This window comes from Sciurus carolinensis, chromosome 14 (genome assembly GCF_902686445.1).
Source record: "Sciurus carolinensis chromosome 14, mSciCar1.2, whole genome shotgun sequence".
NCBI lineage: Eukaryota > Metazoa > Chordata > Mammalia > Rodentia > Sciuridae > Sciurus > Sciurus carolinensis.
Genome location: NC_062226.1, coordinates 43,515,444 through 43,539,526, shown reverse-complemented (window position 1 = coordinate 43,539,526; position 24,083 = coordinate 43,515,444). Strand labels below are relative to the sequence as shown.

Sequence of the window (24,083 nt, the reverse complement as noted above, 5' to 3'; positions counted from 1 at the left end):
CTAAATGAAAACTACAGAACACTAAAGAAAGAAATTGAAGAAAACCTTAGATGAGGAAAGATCCCCCATATTCTTGGATAGCAGAATCAATCAAATGGTCATTCTACCAAAGGCACTATAAAGATTCAATGCAATTCCAATTAAAATCCCAATGACATTCCTCATAGAAATAGAGAAAGCAATCATGAACTTCATCTGGAAGAATAAGAGACCTCAAATAGCCAAAACAATCCTGAGTAGGAAAAGTGAAGTAGGAGGTATCACAATACCAGACCGTAAACTATACTACAGAGCAATAGCAACAAAAACAGCATGGTTTTGGCACCAAAATAGACAGGCAGACCAATGGTACAGAATAGAAGACACAGAATAGAAGACACAGAGACGAACCCACAAAAATACAGTTACCTCATACTAGAAAAAGGAGCCAAAAACATATGATGGAGAAAAGATAGCCTGTTCAACAAAGGGTGCTGGGAAAACTGGAAATCCATATGCTGTAAAATGAAATTAAACCTCTATCTCTCACCCTGCACAAAACTCAATTTGAAATGGATCAAGGACTTAGGAATTAGACCAGAGACCCTGCACCTAATAGAAGACAAAGTGGGCCCAAAGCTTCATCATATTGTCTTAGGACCAGACTTCCTTAACAAGACTCCCAGAGCACAGGAAATTAAAGCTAGAATCAATAAATGGGATGAACTCAAACTAAAAAGCTTTTTTTCAGCAAAGGATGCAATTGATAATGGGAACAGAGAGCCTACAGGGTGGGAGAATATCTTTTCCACATGCATTTCAGATAGAGCACTTATCTTCAAAATTTACAAAGAACTTACAAAGCTTTACACCAAAAATACAAAGAACCCAATCAATAAATGAGCCAAGGAACTGGACAAACATTTTACAGAAGAAGACATACAGATGATTAATAAATATATGAAAAAGTGTTCAACATCTCTAGTAATTAGAGAAATGCAAATTAAGACAACTCTAAGATTTCATCTTACTCCAAATTAGAATGGCTATTATCAAGACCACAAAACAATAATAGATGTTGGTGTGGATGTGGGGAAAACCGCACACTCTCACATTGCTGATGGAGTTGCAAATTGGTGAGGTCACTCTGGAAAGCAGAGTGGAGAATCCTCAGAAAACTTGGAATGGACCCACCATTTGACCCAGTTATCCCACTCCTTGGTTTATACCCAAAGGAATTAAAATCGGCATACTACAGTAATGCAGCCACATCAATGTTTATATCAGTTCAATTCACAATAGTTAGATTGTGGAACCAACCTGGATGCCCTTCAACAGATGAGTGGATAAAAAACCTGTGAGATATATATATATATACACACAATGCGATATATATATATATATATATATATATATATATATACAATGGAAAATTATTCAGCCATAAATAAGAATAATATTATGGCATTTGCAACTAAATGGATGGAATTGGAGAATATCATGCTAAATGAAATAACTCAATCCCAAAAAACCAAAGGTCAAATGTTTTCCCTGATAAGTGATGATAATATATAATGGGGGTGGGGGGGTGAGGAGTGAGAGAAGAATGGAGGAACTTTAGATTATGTAGAAGGAAATGAGAGGGAGGGGGTATGAAAAATGATGGAATGAGACAGACATCACTACCCTATGTACATGTATGATTATACAAATGATATGAATCTACATTGTGCACAACCATAGAAACAAAAATGTGCAATGTACAATGAATCAAAATGCAGTCTGTAAAAAACAAAAAACAAAAAATTTAAAAAAAGAATTAATGATCCTACCTTTTATTTATAATACTTTATGGTTTTAAAGCTTGTTCCCCACTGCCCCCAAATATACACACACTTTTCATTTGGTCTAGACCATGCTAAGTAAGCATAATAATTTTCCAGATCTTCTCTACTGCACATAATATTGCTTACCTATCTGTTGGTAATTTTTTTTTACCTGCAATTTTTTTTAACATAGGATAGATGTTAATTCCTGGAGGTTGAGTTACTTCACATTTCTTTATAAATGTCTTCTTTTCTCTATAAATACATGCTCCATAGGGGATCTCATTCAGTTTCAAGGTTTTAAATGTCATTTTCATGAGGACAACTCTGAATTCACATGTCTCTTTTTGATCTTCTCCATGATGTCCAGATTCACTTATCCTGCATCCTTGACATCTTCAGTTGGATGTCACAAACAACACAGTTCTGTCTGACCATACAATATTTCCTCCTATAACGTATTTAGCTGTCCATACCAAGCCTATCAGCTCCAGCTCTGAACTCTTTTTAATGACCCACTCTTCCACCTCCACTGCTCCACCATTGTCTAAGGAAGCAACATTTCCCATCATTTCAAAATCCTTCTATCTGACTCCCTGATTTCACTTGTGCCTTCCACAGGACATTCTCCAAAGCTGAAGATATCTTTCAAACCACATGTCAGATTTCCCTATGTCTCTACTTAACATTTTCTAATGGTTTTTCATTGAAATAAAAGAAGACTTATCATGACATTTGGGTCCTTACCTAATCTGGCTTGCTATAGTTTTTTTTTTTTTTTTCTTTTTCTTTTTTCAGACTCTTTTCTCACCCTATCAGTTGTTCACCAGAATCAAGGGTCTTCTTTCTCTTCTTTAAACATTTCAAACTTATTTCTTCTTTAGAGATGGAATTTTTCTAGTCCTTTGGTTGGGATTCTCTGCTCCCAGATTTTTAAGTTGCTATTTTCTTGATGTCATTTGTATTATAGTTCAAATACTACCTTCTCAATAGGGACTCTCATCCGCCTCCCCCTCATTACTGTTACAACATCCTGTTTGTCTCCCGAGCAAGCAAATATGACAATTATATTGCCTGTTTCCTTATTATCAACCTCTTCTGAGAGTGTAGGCAGTAATGGGATCCATAACTGCAAACCACTGTATCACTAAAACTTAGAACAGCGGGCTGGGGATGCAGCTCAGTTGGTAGAGTGCCTGCCTGGCAAGCACGAGGCCCTGGGTTCAATCCCCAGCACCACAAAAAACAAAAAACAAAACAAAACAAACAAAAAAACTTAGAACAGCACCAAACACAGTAGACACATGGTATTTCTTGAATGGTGTATTCTGTAATTAGTGATGAGAAGTCTAAAATGCAGCATTGAAATTTCAATAAGGGTGTAGAGTTAATCAAGAAAAAATGACTACAAGTAGATACTTTCAGCTTTACCGAGATGAGACCATGAAGAGTCGAGGAAGGCTCTGGACTTTAATGGAAAAGACTTCATTCCCAAGTGACAGCAAGTAGAACAGAGTTGGTAACAAGGGGGGGAAGCTTGGAACAGGAGACAAGGTGCACTTCCAATAATTTGAGTCTACAACTTCCTCCTCCAGGAATTCACCAATGGAGAAAAACACTGAAAGCAAGATTTATCAACCACAGCACTACTAACACTTTAGGCTCCATAGTACGTTGTTATGGGGGCTGTTGAGAACATGGTAGAACATTAGCAGTATCCTTGGTCTCTACTCACTGGATGCAGTACCATGTTCACAGCAGTGACAACCAAAATCATCTCCAGACATTGCTAAATGTCCCCAAAGGGGAGGAGAAGCAAAATCACCCCTGGTTAATATTCAAAACTATAAAGAAAGTTTTCACATTTGCATTTAATTTATATTTTGTGTACAGAATTTTGTACACAAGATTGGTTGGAAAAAAATCAGCTCTTATGATGAACCATTATAAGATCTTCAAAAAGGAAGATCTAGAGAAAAAAGTGGCTATGACTTTCATAGTGGTATGTAATGTTTATTTTAGACTCAATTTTTAAATTTCAATATTGAAAATAAGAGGTATTATATTCAATTACAATTAATGGTAGCTTCAAATACAAAAACCTAGAGAGGTTTTGTTGAATTCTGGACAGAGAATGAGCTATATAAATAGAACAGCTGTTTTAAATCTCAGCGTGGGGGCTTTCAAGCTGTGTGACCTTGGATGAGTTATTTAATGTAGCTCAACATCAGTTTCCTCCTCTGTACAATAAGAACAGAATCCCTGTTATTTTAGAGGATATAAAGACTAAATGAAGTAATGCATGAAAATATTCTGCCTGAGTGTGTATCACAAATAGACTCTCTTTGAATGGTGGCAAAATTTTTTCCAAAGTTAGTGGGTTTTTTTCTTTTTATGTCATACAATGTAGCTAATGCAAATATATACGGTGATACAGAACTAATTTACACTGAAAGACACCAAGGGAATGCCTTCATTATTTCCATGCAAATACAATTTGACAGGAGTCAAGTATCAATTAAAGTACTACTTTCTGGTTACTCTTTGGACTACTTGATCATAAAACCTTCTTAATTAGATCTGATCTTTATACTTGGCACATGCTACTACACTCTCACAACCTCTGTTTTACTAATTTCATTTTGTGAGGTATGTTTTCCTTCCAGAAGCAGGTGGGGGTGCTCCTATGTCACTTTGGTTTTTAAAGCACATCAAAGTAAATAAAACAGAAAATTACCTTCTGAAACCTTAAGGCAGAAAAATCTTTAGTGCTATCACCTTCAATTATTGATTTCAAAAGACTTCATCTCAAATTGGTAATGGAGCCATAAGTCAAATCATCACAGGTATGATAACCAGTCTGTGCATGAACTCTGCATAAAATCTTCAATATTATTACAAAGTGTCAGATTTTTTTAAAAAACTTGCTATTGATTGTCTGATTCAGGATCAAACCTCTAAGGTTGTCTTAGCATGGAAATAAGTCACATCTTAATAGAGCTTTTTCAAATTCATACCAAGCTATGAGTATAGCCTTTAGCAATAAAACATGGGCTTAGTATTTGGATGGGGTTTGCAATGAGACATTTTAAAAATGGAAGTAGATAAATGGGTCAACATTTGAGATTTTGAAAACTTTTAACTGGGCTTTCAAGGTCTCTTTTATTTAGTTTTCCAACCTGAGTAGTATTATTTATTGTTTTAAACAAAGTTCTATTCTCTATTTCACAATGAGCCATATCCCAGTTAAATAAAGGTAAAGTTCTCTCATTCTTTCTTTCTCTCTCACCTTTCCTTCTGGATCATTCTCTTGTTCTGGATTTTTCTGACTCTTATGTAAGTTTCCCTTTCTCTGGATTGTCCTGCCATCTCCTCATCCTTGAGGGGGAGGGCCAAACTTTGGATGCAATTTGTGCTATCTTATAAGGTCTATGCTTGTGGGTTCCCACAGTGCCTCTGACATCATCTCCATGATGCACACTGATGACTTACTGTCCCTCCACTGGTACAGTTTGGTGCTTCCATAGCACTGGTGCTTGCCCCTTCCTTAACACTTGTCTTTGATATTATAACTGTCCTTCCCTGCCTGCTTCCTCTCTCAACTGAAAACATGTCCTGGCTTTCAGTGCCTACCTTCAAAAAAGTCTCCAAAAGAGACTCACATGCAGTGCTAAATATTATGTCTAAAAACAAGACTCACAACCAGGACACATTTTTGGTGAAGACAAGAAAATGCCTGCAGGCAAGTAGTCTGAATGTTTGCCCCAGGAAAGCCTGTGGGGTTCTGGAATCCCTTACTTTGGCCTCAGCCCATTTTTAACTCCGTAGAACATGCTGTGTTGCCCCAAGAAGTCATCAGTCTTCTCACACTGTTGTGCCACTGAGTGACCGTGGGAACCTATCTCAACACGATGCTATTGTTCTAAATATGAAAAGACTATCTGGGTGGCCATTATGAAAAAGGAGTGCCACTTCTTCCTCATAATAGGTTGATTATCATGGATTGCTTCTTTCTAGTTGACATCAATGCTACCCCAGGTTAAAACTTCCTGTGTGTCACAGTGGAAAAACTAGGTATTGTGCTTCCCAGAATCCCCTACTCTGCAGCTCCCAGTTAGATTTGGCTGCTGTGAAGAGTGAATATAATACCCCATGTGTAAAACCAAGCATAATGCCTGATGCAAAGTAGTTATTCATTTCACAAATTGCTTTTCTCTTTCTTAACTCTGGAAACTGATGCTACCTTTAGGGCATGCATACCCAATCTAGTGAATTTATGACCTTGAGAAGGCCATCAGATACATTCATTAATCAATAATGATCATTTTTTTCCCCTTGAGTTAACTATAGTAATTGTAAAACCTAGAATTGACTTAGTGTAAAGTCAAAGTGAGGAAGGAATAAAGAACAGTTAAGAGGACATATGTGCTGGCAAATTCATATAATAAGAGTAATTGTACATCATGTGTCACATCGAGATTAAGATCCATTTTTTAATTAACTAATAATGATTATGCTGTCATTTTACTGTGTTGTGCAAATCTTCCCAGACCTTCTTGGACTTTAAGAGTACAATCTGATGAAATATTAATTAAAAGAAAATCGGTATATTCTGAAAAGCAAGGGAAGTGAAGAAAGTGGTTATACATACAGTACTCACAGCATATTTGTTGTCTTAAAGAACTTGTCATAGTCTGGCTTGAGGTTTAACATTATCTCTAAAAAAGACTTTTGTTGGTAACAGAATCATCCTCATTAAGCTCTTTGTTTTCTTTGGTTTTACAAATATTAAAAGCATCACTCACTTAGCATCTATTCCTATTCCTGGAATGACCATGAAATACATCCTTACTTGCATGGTTCAGCACTCAGACACAGAAATATGCCAAGTGTATTTAAAAAGCAGTTTCAAATACTCCATTTCTACTCCTTTCCCTTTATTATTTTGCCAGTTCCTTAATCAAGTATATTGAGGGCCCTTATGTAGTTCCTGGGACAATTCTATGGAAAGTAGAATCTCACCGGCTCATGTTTTCAACCCTAAGACATGGGTAACCTGTGACATCACCTTCAGTATGGTACAATTTCCTCCACTTTAGCTAGGACAAGATGTCAACACCAGTGGAAGGAACCCTTAAGGCAGTTGCAGTATTCCCAATAACTGTAATGGCTCAGTCTAGGATAATAGGCACCTGCCCTGATAACTAGATTATTCATTGTCAATTTATGCTACTTTGATGCCCAGTGAAGCAATTGAAGGGAACAGACCTTACAGTTAAAATCCTGGCACTGTCATTAACTAGCTTTGGGTTAAAGAGTGAACTAATCTGCCTATCAGCTTTTTTGTTTAAAATGGGAATAAGAGTACCTCTTTCACTGAGCCTTAGCAAAAAGAGAATGGAGGGATAAGATCACACACACACACACACACACACACACACACACACACAATGGCTTAGTACAACTAAAGGGCAAATAAGTCCTGAAAATTATTAAGTTTGAAGTTGATTTATGTTCTAGGAAAGACTCTACATCTACTTCTAAGGTATACGCTTGGATTCTTTGATTGTGACTCCTGTGCACTCTAGGTTCTGGTTTTCATCACCAAGCTATATTGATTAAAAGCAAAATTTAAATCCAAATTCTTCTGTAAAAACACCATGGTGATCTGTGTTCCACCTGGTTCTGGCTCCCCTGCCACCTTGGTGTTCAATGATGAAGTCCTAGTATGTCCCAGGTCTAAGTTTTCTGATTACTAATAGAAACATATGGCATGCAACAAATAAAAGAAGCTTCAGTGTAGAACTAGATACCCTTCAATAAATGAATGGATAAAGAAACTGTGGTATATATACACAATGGAATATTACTCAGCCTTAAAGAAGAATGACATATGGCATTTGCAGGTAAATGGATGGAGCTGAAGAATATCATGTGAAGTGAAATAAGCCAATCCCAAAAAACAAAGGCCAAATATTTTTTTCTGATATGCAGATGCTAATTCACAAAAAGGAAAGGTGCTAGGGAAAAATAGAGGTACTTTGATTTAGAGGGAAGTGAAGAGAGGGGAGGGGGTAAAAAGGATAGCAGATTGGACATTTTTACTCTATGTGCATATATGACTACACAACCAGTGTGATTCTACATCATGTACAACCAGAAGAATGAGAAGTTATACTCTGTTGGTGTATGATGTATCAAAATGCATTCTACTTCATGTATAACTAATTAGAACAAATAAAAAATGCTGATAAAAAGATCAAACGTGAAAAAACAGAGGTTTTCTCTATTCCAAACTGAGCAGCATCCTATGAACAATAAGAATGCTATATCCTTTAATGGCAGTAAGCAGTTCATAACACAGTGTCATAAAGATAATGACCTTCATTAAATACCAGACATTAGTCTATGTGCTTTATATGCATGTGGTTTTTAATTCTTTTTGAAACCTTATGAGTTAAGTGCTATCACTGATTCTACTTTATGGCAGGGATAAGTAATGCCAAAAGTCTAAGTAACTTTCCCAGTTCCAGAGTTAGCGAGTAATAGAAGATTTCAACCCAGGAAGTTGGATCTCAAGCACATCATCCTTATTTCTGTGCTAGTTACCTTACCTGCACTAGGCAATGGAGCCAGGCTTCTGCCTTTAGAAGGATTCTTAGACTAGTTCTGAGGCTCTGCTGCCTAAGAGATAGGAATTTAGAAGCAATTTATACAGTGCATTTTCCTCTGGAATGAAAGGACTCATTTCCTTGTCAGAGAGCTGCAGACACCTCTGTGGAAAAAAAATCCCTGGTCATTACCAGGAGCATTAGTTGCAATCTCTGACAAGAAGCAAAGGTTTCTTTGTTCTGATAATGACAAAGATGGGCATTTGGGTGAGGCAGACTATGACACTGCAGAGTAACTTGCTTTCAGCTTAGCAATATCTTAGGGTCATTGTGAAATATAAGTCATTCACAGACTGTATTTAGTGTGGCAATTAGGACATAGTAAGTACTCATTAAACATCAGTTTCTTTCAACTGTCACCTTTGCCAAAACTTTTAATGCTTTCCAATTAAATATTAATGTCAGACACATTATGACACTTTTTCAGCACTTTTGTTCCTGAAAATGGCATTTTAAAAGCCATTGCTTCTGGTCTGAAAATGCAGTGTGCTGCTAGCTTAAATAATCCCTTGCCATTAGAGTGTGGTTTTTACGCTCTCAACCAGGAGCATTAGTGTTGGCAGACTGAGCCATGAGAAAACAAGGGCGGCTAGCCACATTGTGGAAGATCTTGAAATGTGTGTATCTTTCCCAGAAGCTAAACATTTTTTTTTTTTATTCTAACATCTACAACCTTGGAAATTCAGCCAGAGCCACTTTTTAGGAATTTGTAATAAAGGTACATACTTGAAGAATATAACTCTGTTATGTCAACTGCCACATTTATTACAGATTCAGAATTTTCCAATACATCATGAGTCTGGCACCCAAAAGAGGCCCTGGCATATGGCTAGCACTCGATAAGTGTGGTTTGAACAAGGAGCTCTTGGCAAAGGTCCAATAGCCAAACATCATTTATAATTAACATAAAGTATCACCTGGGAACCAGAATTATTTTGACAAAATTTAGTATAATGGGTATGACTTATTAGGGAAGATGATGATGAGATAGTCTTCCCCCATTGGCAATTTACCTAACTTAATTAAAAGGGTACCTAGATAAACCGCTGGGGAGACTGCTATGAACAAATGAATACATTTCTGCTGTTGCTCAGGTTTCAAAAATTTCAGGAAATAACAAGAGGTAGTTTATCTCTGTAAGGCTCCTCTCCCACTTAGCCAGTCCAGACTTTCCCAAAATAAATTTAGTGTATGCCACTAAATCCTCTAAATTTGGTAAAAAATCTATCAAGGTATATTTTATATGCTGAAAAAATTGGTATAATATTCATATTTCATTTTATTTACATGTTTTATAACGAAGCTAGGAAAATCTGTTCTTCTGATAATATTACAAAGATATCAAGCATCATGGGAAAGGTTCTATGTGTACTAAAGGTGGATAGTGATTATTTTCTCCCTTGAGCATCCTCAAACACTTAATTTCAATTTTCATGTTTTCCATTAACATATGAGAAACATGATATAAAAAGCATACTGAAACATGTACCACATAACATACAGAAAAGTAGGACTTCTCTGTACCAAACTCTTTCCTATTTGATGAGGTCCTCAAAGGTATTTGTGACATTCTTCAAAGGGAAAAACAAATACTCCTCTCACTTAAGTTGCTTGGAATTATAATGCACCTTTGGTGGCCCCTTTATAGAGACAGGAGATAGGGCATAATGAACACACATAATCTACTTCAGAAGTAATTAGAAGGTAATCAGACATATCTAAGCCAATAACATGATGTTTTAAAAATGTAATAACAATCTAATTAGAATTCCATGATTAAAAGTTTAATATTATGTCTGAACTCTGAAATTTTCCAATCAGATTTCTGAAATTAAATATTGTATTTCTCTGGGAAGACAGCTGCCCATTCATTGTGACCCACTGAAGAAAATGCACATTGTTAGCCTAAGAATATTCAGCCCCCAGCCAGGCCCAGGACCACTGAAATGCTGTGCTACCTTTACAACCCAATTAGTATTAGGAGGAGCTGATGGAGCAGGATAACACATTTCAAAATGTCTGCAAATAACCCTTGGGAAATGCTTCTGTTCCTTTATTCTAAAAATATACTTTTAAAAAATCTATAACATCACATTTCTTTGTCACCATTTCGTCGACCTGTCCCATGAGTTTGGCTACACTCGGCTCACTTATGTCTACATACAGTGCCTTTGTGTTGGATTATCTATTTCTTAGCAAGTAGCCCTTCCTGGTGCAATGTAGTTTTTAAACTTACAACACGGATCCTTCTCTTTTTCTCTGTATGCTAGATAACCTCTCTGTTGTTATTATTATTATTATTATTTTTGTGGTTATACTAGGCACTGGCAAAGCCACATATAAATTGAAAGAGTCAAGAATTGTGAGCACCATATGAGGATGTTTAGAGAATCAACTGGTAGGTGTTATGCATTCTAAAACATCAAAACAAGAGTTCACAAATAGGTAAGAATATTTATGGGACATAGGAAGTGAAGTCCCCAAAGCTTGTACCCATCTTGACAAGGGCCCACAACTTGTTTGGAATATGGAATATTCTGAGAATGGGATAGTGCTGAGATGAGAAGAAACAGTGAACATGTTTGTATTTTGGACAGAAGAGAGTAAATATCTACACAACTTTTGTGACATTTTTAGGCTGACTTTGAAATGTATTTCATGCTGCAATAGTGTTGGTGGACACTAGAAATGAAACCAAACCCTAGAAACAATATGTCTCATTGGTGTTGAATTCAAAACATTGTGCTCAACCTCAGAAAACCACATATTTCAGGTAGGGCGATAGAAATAACATTGGTATTGCTGGTTAAAGTAACAGAAATGCCAAAACTGCCTCAAATTTCCTTACAAGTCAATTTTGTATCATGATCTTGACTCTTCAAAAATCTAAGCTTCTCTAGTAAATGCCAGGACTAGGAATATTAGTGGGACAATATGTCTAGCAATTTTTTAAAATGGCCATTTTTATGTGTTTATTAGTACATCATTGTTATATAGTTATATAATGTGTTCATTTTGACATAATCATAAATGCATATAATGATTCAATACATTTCAATCTCCAATACTTTCCCCATCCCTCCCTTCCTCCCTCTCCTTGATCATCTTCTTTTATTGGTATTTTTCTCCTTATTTATTAAATTTGTGCATCATAGTATACCTAAAAGTGGAATTGGTATATTCACACACACATTAACACAATTTGGTCAATTTCATCCCACAATTCCTCCCCTTTCACTTTCCTCCTCCTTCTCCTTCCATCCCCTTCCTCTACTCCACTGTTCTCCCTTCTATTTTCATGAGATTCCCCCCTTTTTTATTCCTTATTTCTTCTAGCTTCCACATATGAGAGAAAATTTTCAACTGTTGACTTTCTGAGTCTGACTTATTTCACTTAGCAAGATGTTCTGCAATTTTATCCATTTACCAGAAAATTTCATTCTTTATGGATGAGCAAAATTCTGTTGTGTACATATACCACATGTTCTTTATCCATTCATCTTTTGATGGGGACCTAGAAGGGTTCCATACTAAACAGCCATTTGAATCAGTCAAACATTATCAAGAAACAGATTTTTGAAAAGTAGTTATGCAATTTGACCTTTCATTTTGTTTTCTTAGAGCATGGTATTTATTCCAGAATGGAGACTTATATAGTTTGTGAATAAGAACAAAAGAAACTAGACTTCATCCTTTCCCTTACCTTCTGTATATAATCCATGGGCATGTCTTGCTAACCTAGCCCACTGTTCACTCTCCCCATCTCACTACGGCAATTCTGGCCCACAGCTCAGTATCTCATGGGGACAATCACAAAACCCTCCTATTCGTGTTTACTATTGCTCACTTGGCATAATTAAAGCCAAGATGATCTTAAAAATGCAAATATGATATTAATCTCCTATTTAACATTTTTTAAGATTTTATTTTTTCTGTTTAGATGGCAGAGTGTATTTTGACATATTATACATACATGGAGTATAACATAGGATCCAATTCTTGGAGTTTACATTATGTGGAGTTGCATTGGTCGTGTATTCATAAATGAACATAGTAAAATTATGTCTGATTCATTCTATTACCTTTCCTATTCCTAAACGCTATGCTCTTGGAATGTTCACTCATATTGATAAAGTAGCTTTTGAGGTCAGGAATAATTTGATACCAGAAAATCTATTTCTTTGAGTTCATCATGCATTACTCTTCTCCAAAGTCACTGTTCTCTAGCTCCTTTGACCCTTTTGTTCAATTATGGCCTTGACTTAATGCTGCTCCCTCTGTATGGAATATCCTTTTACTCAGTCAACCACTACACATTCTGCAAGTGTGAGCTACCTACCACTTCAACAAAGAGCATATTCTTGCCTACTATGTTCCCAGCATTTATAGCTCCAAGTATTACTCCTTTTAGCATTTAAAAATTAAATTCAAAATCTTACTTGTGGAATTATTTGTTTTAAATCAGCTTTTCCATTAGATTGTAAGTTCTAGGGGACAAAGATTCTTGTTCACTTTTGTGTTAGCTTATTGTTGCTGTGACCAAAATACCTAATGAGAACAACTTAGAGGAGAAAATATTTATTTTGGCTCAGGTCTCAGAGGGTCTGGTCCATGGTCAGTTGGCTCCATTGCTGTCAACCTGAGGTGAGCTACAACATCCAGGAGGAAAGCTGCTCAGCTGCCAACAAACACAGAAGGGAAGGGGAGACTTCCTCTAACTGGGTCCCACATCCCACAGTTCATCCTGCTACCAGTGGATTAGTTCACTAATGAGGTCAGAGCCCTCATGATGCAATCATTTCCTGAAAGTCCTACCCCTGTCATGTGGGCCATACCTACCCATTGTACCAAAAAAAAAAAAAAAAAAAAAAAAAAAAAAACACAAAACAAACAAACAAACAAACAAAAAAAACAGAAGTTCAAAACTTGTTTGGCAAATAAGAAAATGAATAAAATCAACAAAGAATACCTAGGTGAGACTCCCCACTGTAATAGCAAGTGGATCACCCATTCAAGAAACAAACTTCTCTTACTATGGACTCTTAGCAAGCACTAGGCACTGTGTATACAAAAATAAATGCAATGCTCCCTGCTTTTGAATAGCTAGCTCCTACTTTAGAGGGGCTTGGGGGAGAAAGTAGAGGGAACAGTAAATAGATGAACCAGAATGATGTAAAAATGCTAACAGATCTGAACAATATTATATGAAGTAGAGAGAAATGAACACACCCTGATAAGGAATTAAAAGTTCACATTTAATTAAGAATATGAAAAAAAGTCATATTTGAGTCTCAAAAAGAGAATTAACACAACATTCAATGTTCAGAAGAGAGGTCTAGTTTGCTAATACTATACTCCAGGCTTGTTTGTGGTCATTAGTGGCTCCTTACCAAGACATAACCAAAGCAAAAGAAGCTCTGTGGAAATCAAAGCTGAGCTGATCTTCATCGCAGAGAATGTTACTTCTCATTCTGCAACTTGATCCTGTCTTGGTTGAGTCAATGTCTATCCCATAAATCTCTTCAGGATCTGACTTCTTAGCATCAATGGCTCTACTGGGATTGAAGTTTACTTACAACTTTCTTCCTTTTAAGTTTTGTTTTTGTATTTGCCATTTTGTGTCTCTCCTGATTACATTTTGAAAGCATATTTGATAGAGTACTGCATCAGAAAATATCTAGATGAGTGGAGATGTGTAGTTGGGGGTAGGTGTGAAAGAAAGCTGAAGGAGCAACAGTTCTCCTTGAAGACCTTCAACAATTATACAGTTTCAATTGGGGTACATAATATGTTTATATAATTTTCTTTAAAGGATAATAAAAAGTCATTGGCAACATTATAAAACCAAGGCAAGATAAGGAGAGAAAGCCACAAAATGATGGTTTTTTTTTTTTGATAAATCCTGGCTCCCCCTCCATCCAACACTAGTACCTCTCTCTGCACCTCTGGGCTATGTCCGCCTATACTTGAACTTTGACTATACTATTGATGGTGTGTCCATTCTAGATCAAAATCTTGAAATACAGGGTTATATTTTTTGCCTTTTGATTAATAAGTCTTGAATTTGCTAAAGGCTATGTATTCCTACTAACAGAGCAACCAAATGTTATCCTACAATATTAAAGCAAGACAGCACTTCAAAATAACTATACACATGATTTTAACTAGGTCACTTCAAGGCTATGGCTAAGGGGAGAAAAAGGCTTTTAATTGCTTGCTATTGTAAATGTTGCACAGCCCAATACCTCACAGTGTGAAGGGTAAATTAGAACAACTTTTCATTGACAAAGATTAAACTTTTTCATCATTCCTAAATTCCTAGGGATTTCCCCCACTGATTCTATATGTTTTAAGCTTTTCAATTAAATCTCCTGGGTAGTGATTACAAGAATGCCCACTGACAATGGAATATTGGTGTCTGGAAGAGTTAAACTCTTTCAATAACTGTTCGTCTTGTTTACTCCTAAATAGAGTGACTCTCTCAGCAATGGTACCTTATCAGTACGCACTGCTAGAAGCCAAGTGCAGTTTACATTACCATGCCACCAAAATGGGACTAACGATAAATTTAGTTTTGGAAGAGAAAGAGTTTGTGAAAAGTGAGGAAGTCAAGAACAGTCAGCCTTGATAACTCACTTGTTTTTCCTGGGATAATTTACTTTGACATTTAGGAGTACACACTAGGAATATAAACCCTAGTGAACATGCTACCATAGACTGGTGTGACAAATACAAGCTTCTGCCTTCCAATTTTCCATCAGTTTTGCCTCCAACTCACCTTGATCCCTCCCATTGAGTGTTTTGAATGCTTTAGTGGGCTACCACAGAGACTGTGCTGGAATCACAACTGTTTTGGTCTGTCCCTGGGCTGAAGCAGTCAATTAAAATCAGCTTAGAAACAGCCTTGGAAAGGGTTGAATTTTTTTCCTATAAAATATTTCTGGTGAGACCAAGGGAAAAGACAGCTTTCAATTTTAAACAGTATATATGCTTGAATGATAGATCAAAACAGCCATGTGGGAAACTGGTAGCTTGAAAGGTTGTGGTGAAAATAACAATAATATTTTAAATTCAAGTATTAATTCTGATTGAAAAAAACAAGGCAGAGAAGGGGATCCCCAGTTGCCAGAAATGAGGTAAAAGATGAATTCATTTAAGAGACCTTTATTTCCTAAAACTCAAACTTGCCTTAAGCAATAGAACATTTGCAAGATATTACAGATGGGAGAAGAGGGCAAACAGATCAGTAATTTTATTTTAAATATGCTGTATGTGTTTAATGAGTTTCAAAACAAGGATTAGTGTGAGAGACTACAGCTGGGAAGGCAAAAGGGTTATTTTTTTTTTTTAATTGAGCAGCTTAAAAATAAGCTTAGTTTGGATTTGAGAGATACTTAAAACCATAACCCCAATGATAAATTGTACATCCAAAAGTATAAAGAGGAATTTAACTTTGATTCCTTATCACTCATATGCATGAAGAAAATGTTCACTAGCCTGTTTTCTAAATTTTTATTTACAACTTACACCTACTTAAAAATTACTTAAAAATAGGACATAGGAGAAATTTAGTGACCAAACATCTTTCCAAGGAAGTCTGAAAGTTAGCATTTAACAAATAACTAGCCTTTGGAAACCGAAGAGCTACAGATACATCACATTCCAGAGTGATTATTCTGAACATCTCTGTTTGTGGGGCCAAACTAGTATATTAATCTGGAGAATCCATAGTGAATTCGAGATATTCTTTTGTCTGTCTCACATTTTCTGCTTGGGTCGATTTAAAACATGCTTATGTTTAAACCATTAGCATTCTTCTAAATGTATGTTAGACTTATTGGTAAAAATTTCTGATAATTTACCATGCTTCAAAATATAGATATGTGACCTATGTAACTTAAGATGCCTTGAATTTTAATGCAAAGTCAAAAAGCATAATTAAGTTAAAACAAGTTAAAAATGCACCTGCATTTTCATTTACATGGACTGTGGCAGATTATTAAAATTGTCATAATTCTTTGCAGCTCCTCTCATCAGGAGGAGGAATTTCCGCCCCTTGAAGTGGGTTACCTGTGACTTGCTTTGTTCAATGTAATGTGAGTGAGCACATGCAAGTTCCAGACCTGGGGACACTTGTTCAAGTGGTGGCTCAGTTTCCATTCACTGTCTTCAGACCCTGAGTTACCAGAAGAACAAATCCAGATTAGGTTGCTGGGTGATAAGAGATATAGTGCTACCCATATTGTCCCCATGGCACACAGCCTGCAACCTCAAGGAACAGAGCTACCAAACAAACCAGCGATTGATCTTAGATGCATGAGTGAACCTGTTTAAGCACAGCAGAAGAGCCACTTAATTGAACCAAATCAAGATTGCTGACCAAAAGACACATGACTCAGACAAATAATTGCTGTTTTCAATCACTAAGTTGTAGACTTGTTTGAGATAACATGAAAAATAAGTGATACATATACATGGAGAATAAATATGACAAAGCCATCATGGCCATATAGCAGCAGGAACTGATATTTTAACTCTTTTGAATACCCAAAGAGCTAAGGATAAAATACAGAGTAGGAAAATAAAAGTTATAGGATCTCCCCTCCAAACACACATGAATAAGTATGTTAATGAAAGATTTTAACTGCTGGGCTCACTATATAATTGAAAACATCTTCGTTTAGCCATTGATCGACCTGCCATATGCACATCCTCTGAGGTATGGGGACCCAGAATCACTCATCATTCCAACCTGATTGCAATTAGAGTGAGGAAGTCAGATTGGCACACTTTATTCTCTGGGTATGCAGTAATAGGTTTCTAGAGAGAAAGTAAGAATATGCATGAGCAGCTGAAGACAAAAATACTTCACTTCTGTTTTCCCTCTTAGGACCTGTTTTGAAACACCAGGGGGTGGTTTTTCTTGTGCTGATGAGAAGTCACAGTATTAGGAAGTGCTCAGAAAATGTGCTCTCCAGTGAAGCTCTCCTAAGATATATGAGAATTGCTCTTGTCCTCATTTGGTCCTGTTTGTGTGAGGCACTATTCTAGGTACCCAGAGTACTGTATTGAGAAAATCAGAATCGTACTCTAATGAAACTGATATTCTAGTCTGAGGAGATAATGATAATGAAAATCAAGGAGACAAATAAATGAACAAAAATACCACAGGGTGATAACTACTACATAGAATTCAATAGGATGAATAAATTTAGGGGGGCAGGATGAAGCAAGGTGCTATAGACTGAATTGTGTTGTCCTCTCAAACACATACTGAAGCCCTGTGTGAACCTTGGTGTGACTGTATTTGGACATAGAACCCTTAGGAAGTAATTAAGTCTAAATGAGGTCATAAGGGGTTGAGGTCCTAAGCTGATAGGAGTCAAGGTTTCATAAGAAGAGAGAGTTCTGCCCTTCTCTCTTGCTCTTTCTCCACCCGTGATCACTAGGAAAATATTGTCCAGCAAGACAGTGGCCACCTAGAGGTCAGGAAGAAAATCCTCACCAGAAACCAAATTAGCCAGAATCTTAATCTTGGATTTCTAGCCTATGGAATTGAGAGATAATTTCTGTTGTTTATGCCATCTAGCGTGTGGTATCTTACCACAGTAACACAAGCAAACTCAGAAGGAAATCCCACATAATTTAAAAAATACTCTTTAGAACATTAGTCTTGTTTTCCTCCAAGTTAGATACAAAACAGGAACAATTCAAGACTGACAATTGTTCTTACTCTAAATATCAATTTTCAATTGCCTTCTCTCCCATTTCTACTCAAGAGATATGAAACAATTAAGAAGTCTGAGGAGGAGGAAAATTCATTTCATCTTCATGTCTGACCGAGAAATATAATCTAGGTGATACATGGCCACAGGGTACTGTACACATTTCCCATGCTCCTACACATCCTCTGTTCATTGTTGTAGCTTCACCTTCTTCATATTTCAGCATCTCTCCCCAGCTCCTCCACACTTTCTGTCCCCACAAGGACTACAATGTGTTCTTAAATCTGACAGTCTGACAGTTTTATTTGCTAGCCTGAAGATTTCTCAAATCACTTAAACTACTCAAACTTTTGTTTCCCTATGTGCAAATTGGAGAAAAAATACCTATATCATTGGGTTGCTGGGAAGATTAAATAAAATCATACAAATGAAAGTAATTTGCTCATGGCAAATGTTACTTATTTATACTTTTTCCTCCACATCTTAGTCCTATTCCTCATGCAACTGCTCACTCCATAAGCAAAGGATTCTGAGTTTTTTCCTGGTGTTTCCTAAAGTCTGGAATGAACCCAGCATCTCTCCCCCATTGCTTGACTCCTCTTCAACCCAATTAACTGTTTGCTTCTTCGTTGTTTTTCAGATCTTCCTTTGTTCCTCCAGATGGTTTAATTCTCAATTCTCCCTTCTGTGTTCTCTTAGCATACACCTCTCTCACATAGAGCACTCACCACAATTGGGTCTTTACATGTATTTGTATGATTGTTTGGGATCTTTCTCCCCATAGACCTGTATGCAGGCTGAAATCAATATTTTTCTTTTTTTTACACACTTAGGACCTGTCACAATGCTTAATGTATAGAAATTATAATAAGAGTTTAGAATAATTTTAAACCTTCATTTTAATCATTGTCCTTCAGTATTGCCATTTTACATTTTGGAATATATTCTGAGCTTGGGAAAGTTTTTTAATGTTATGTCTTAATTTTTTGTTTTTTACTTGTAAGTCATTGGGTTGGACTAGTAACTCTAATATTTCTTCAGCCCTAAAATTCCAATTCTTTATCTACATGTTTCCAAGCCACCCCAACTATTTATTTCTTTCAGTAATTCCCATTGCTTTACTTCCAGTAGTTGTCTATGTACCTCCAATAGGACAGAGTATTTCTTAATATTAATTAGAAAAGCACACTAAATTAAACCTTTTCTGAGCAACAGAAGACAAAGCAAAGAGGCCAGGTGCTAATTCATCAATATGATTTCAGAAATAATTCTCAGTTGGCTTGCTTGACCTCATTCACGATTCCTTTCTAAGGATGTTGTGTGCATTTTTTTAGAAGATATGAAACTCCCATATGCTTAGCCATTTTTGAAAATAGGTGAGTCATCCACATCTAGAATTCAGAGGTACTGCAACCTCCCCTACACTTATACCTTCTAAGAAAAAGTCAGTCATTTCAGAAACCCACTTCACGTTTCAGGACATGGAATTGCAGGGTCTGAAGTACAGTCTATCAGAGTCGTTGTAAAGGGAACACAGATATGAGAATAACAGCAGTGCAAGTTCATTGATGCTCACACACAAATGGGAGGGAGAAGCCAGTGACACTGCCGGAGCCTTGTTCAGATGGGTGTAGATACAGGCCTCAGAGCTCTGAGTGAATCTTCCCTTTACTCTTGATTCCGAAAGCTCTCACGGTAACAATACCTAGTGATTCAATCCCAAAAGCCATCTTCGAAAGGGAACACAGACTCTGAGGTCCCTTTAAGGTTGTAATTAGGTTGTTTCCCTTATGAAAAGGCTGGAGGAAATGGGTGTGAGCTAACTCTCTTTTCAGATAAAATTGCCTTTGAAGAGTCTTCAGGCAGCACTATTAAACAGCATGTCACACTTGATGAGATGACTTAACGCTTGGGTACACTTCCCCATGAGGAGAGTACACGGGAAAATCTCCTCCTCCTCACACTGCCCATTGATCTTTCATGCTCACTCCATGCTACTTTCATCTCAGAAGGATCTAAGTGTAACTTCAAACCCAACAAGGAGAGAGGAAAGGCAAGAAGTAGATTCTCACTCAGGAGTGTAACTTTGTGAGCCACAGGTTTCCTAGAACTGCACACTATTTTTTCTGTTAGGTTTGTTAGGAGTAGGAAAGGGAAAAATATAGAATGCAACCTAGGCCTATTGGTTCTTGGCAACACAGGTCCCAATGGATGAAAACTAAGGACCCTTGAATATTTATTAAATGTCAAACACCAGTCTGAATACTTAATTATTTCCCATTTAATACACACACACACACACACACACATACACACACACACACACATATATATACACACACTATTATCAGGTATGTTTTGCAGATGAGGGATGTAGTTTCAGAAAGGTATTCCAATGTGCTGATGCTCCAGCATGAGAGCAACCTTCAAGCCATCCCAATAAGTGAATCTAAAACTTAAATGCTTTTTTTCTACTTAATGCAAAAGTGGGGAGAAAAAGTCTAACATCACAAACTTCTTATGCTAGCTTACTGGAGTAAAGTAAGAGAAAAAAAAATTCCAGGGAAATTTTAACATTGGCCTGCTGTTTCACTAACTTATAATCATATTTTAGGAGGGAAATAATCATACTGAATACAGCTAGTTCAGATAATTGTTATTCTAATTATATGTTAATTCTACAAATATTTTTACCCCTTTTCTGAAGGGAATTAAAAATCTATCAGTAAAGGGGAAGTTGGAAAAAGATAATTGCAGTACAATAACATAATGTAAAGGGCTCCAACCATTTAATGGATCAATGAGGTATACTTTTCTTCTCATATTAAAAATGGAAGAAAATTCTACCATAGAAACATATGAGAGTTTTAGGATCACATGCAAGAGGGATGCATTGTTTCTGGAGAACACATAATATATGAAGGTGATATTTACACCACATCTTAGAGGATGGAATGAGAAATTATTGTAAGACCAGGCTGAAGAGTACATCAAAAAATGGGAACAGCAAGAGTGAAAGCACAAAGCTTAAGAATCCAAAGAGTGCAGAAAAGTGTATTGAGTGTGGAGAACAACAAGAAAAATACTACATATCTTTTTCTTCTAAATGAATTTCAGATTGGTTCAAAGTTGGAAGCCATATGCTACATGCTATACAAAGTATAAAATTGTTGCTAGATTCTCAAAAACCTTTAATGATTTTTTCACCAGAATTAAGTTATAGATATAGCTGTTGGTTTAATAAGGACCAAACAGTATATTTAACAGCAATAACACATTCATAAAGTTATCCAATTTGGGAGTGGTACATAGAACAAAGGTGGATATAAGGAATGAGAAAGGTTGACACCCCTAGGTTTAAATGCATTAACAAATGGCAGTTTGACTTTCAGTTGATGTAGCAATACAGTGATTCTGGTTCACTGGTACAGTGTGGTGTTTGGAAAGCTTAGATAGTGACAGATTATCTTCACAAAAGAATAAGATGGAAGAAAGTACTAGTTGCAGTATGCATATGCTGTTATATATATATTCACCATTACTAGGAAACTTAACTATATGCTAATCAGTATTAGTTGTGTTAATTTTTTACAGAATTTACAAATTGTATCATGCAAGGTTTTTTATTAACATATGGAGTATACATGAAGTGAAGTATAATAAATATGGTACAAGATAGTAAATTATCTTTGCCATGAATTATACAGGAGGATAGTCTGAGACCTTAATAACAAGTGTGTCTTATTCTGTAAAGTGATCTAAGGTAAAAGAAATGTGAAGAGTATGGCATCTTTGATAATTCATAATTTGGGTGAGGAATTAGAAATTAATTGTATAATTTGACCCTGATCCCTGAATTATTACTAGCCAACATCTGGAATAAAATAAGTTAAACAGGGTTAACTGTTTTTGTTGTTGGGAATTAAACGTATGACTTTGTACATAGTAAGCATGTGTTGTACTACTGAGCTATAACCCCAGTCCCCATATTTTTTTTTTAACTGAGACTTACTTCTCTGAGTCTGCTTTTTAAAATGAAACTTAATTCTCTGAGTCTGTGGTCATGGAAGAGCACTAGTGAATAAATTCTGGCAAAACCTGTCTTGAAAAGGAACCTCTCTGGGAAAGGATTTCAGCACCTAGGACAGTAACTGCTAAACCAGATTCACGTTGTGCAGCTTCCCAACCTAGAAAACTCTGAGACTTAGAAAACTACAACTAAAAGCTTTTTTTGAGGTAAAGGGTTCATAAAACCTGAGTTTGTAGAAGAAAAAGCTGAGATCCAAAGGCTGTATCATCAGCTTAGATGACATGTAATCTGGTCTTCCTTTTGGCAAAAATGACAGATTTTATTAACAAAAACCTGACATACATATATTCATAAATCTATGTCTAGTAAAATTTAAAACTAGTCACTCCTGTTATGCTCATCTTAGAAGTATGGTTAAATACACTGGGATAAACATACAAATGGACAAGCACATCAAGATTTCTAGTCAAAATTTTGAAACAATTCAATCTTAATAATTTACAAGTCAAACCATAGTTTAAAACATATTCTTTTTTTCTTATATATGTGTTATAGAGAAAACAGAGGTGAAAAAACAACTTCAGCTTAATTTTGAAAGCTTTGAGTCTTACTTATATTTCAGTTGGGAATGGCTCCTTGTAAGGTAATATGGCAACTTAACAAGTAAATTTCTTCTAAAACAAACTGGAAAGAAATAGGATTGATGCTAATGAAACTGAGGAGGGGACTAAATAGACTGTGAAAGCCTAGGCTGCTGTCCTAAGCACAAAAAGATGGGGAAAACCAATCTAAGGTAATTCAGTTCATCACAAAAACACATTGTCCAATCCGAGGTACTGTGAATAATACCTTAAGCCTGTCACAATAGACGGCAACGGTCTGTCTTTTATTCTTTTATTCTGAGGCAATCTCATTGTGGGACTTTATTTGTGTAGCTAACAATCTGAATGAGGGAGCTCTTGTGAGGACTTATGCACCATTATTGTTGCCAGGGAAACTGGGTCTTAATTTCTAGTGGCTGAATGCCAAAGGAAACAGGCTACAGAGAGAGGGGAGAAACTTAGTAACACTGAATTCGTTGGAAATATTCAGCATTAAAGGGTCCGTTTTTGTGAGATCACAATTTCAAGTAAAACTGTAAATCCCCCCTCCTTTTTAACCCCTTAAGTTTAAATGCATTACCAAATAGTAATTTGATTTTTAGTTGATGTGGCAATACAGTGATGATCATTCATAGAATTTTGAGACTTGAAATGGAAAAAACTTAATAACCAATGTAGATTCTTATTTAATTCCAATAGCAACAACACATAATTATTTTTTTCTGACAGCTCAAACCAGTGTATGGGGAAAGCCTACTGTTTCAATTTACAAGGTTCTTCTTACCCAGACTGGGGAGCTATGTGTACGTTGTGAGGTGCTATTCAGTGGTTCACAACTATGACACTTTAACTGGAACAGAGGAGAAAGGAAGAAACGAAACTGAATTAAAAAGAAAAAAAAGCAAACAAAATCCACCACAATTTTGTAGTAAATGATATCTATTCTATATTGATTTATTTAGAATCTGCTTAAGTTTTGAGACTATTTTGGGTTGTATTTTCCCTCAAAATTAGATTTTAGATATATGTATAGAAGGTTTTTTTTTTTTTTTTTTTTTGTCTCCAGGCCAAAACAAATTCTAGATTATAAATTTCTGGCAAAAATCCTAAACAAATAAATAAAAGAGGAATGAAGAAAACGGAGAAAGATGCGAGTAAGGGAGTGTATATATTCTGTCTCTCTGGACAGAGGTTTCTTCTCTAGCATCATGTAGATTCCTTGACAAATTTATTTATCTGTAAGTAATTTT

The 24,083-nt window shown here is 36.1% G+C and overlaps 1 protein-coding gene and 1 non-coding gene across 3 annotated transcripts in view; one reads left to right on the top strand and one right to left on the bottom strand.

Annotated features, from left to right (window-relative positions):
- Lingo2 (leucine rich repeat and Ig domain containing 2) overlaps window positions 1–24,083 on the bottom strand; it is a 492,373-nt gene that overhangs the window by 139,995 nt on the left and 328,295 nt on the right. The gene's annotated exons all lie outside the window — the stretch shown is intronic.
- Trnaa-ggc (transfer RNA alanine (anticodon GGC)) lies at window positions 2,974–3,047 on the top strand. The gene has a single exon. It is a non-coding gene; the product is annotated as a tRNA-Ala (tRNA).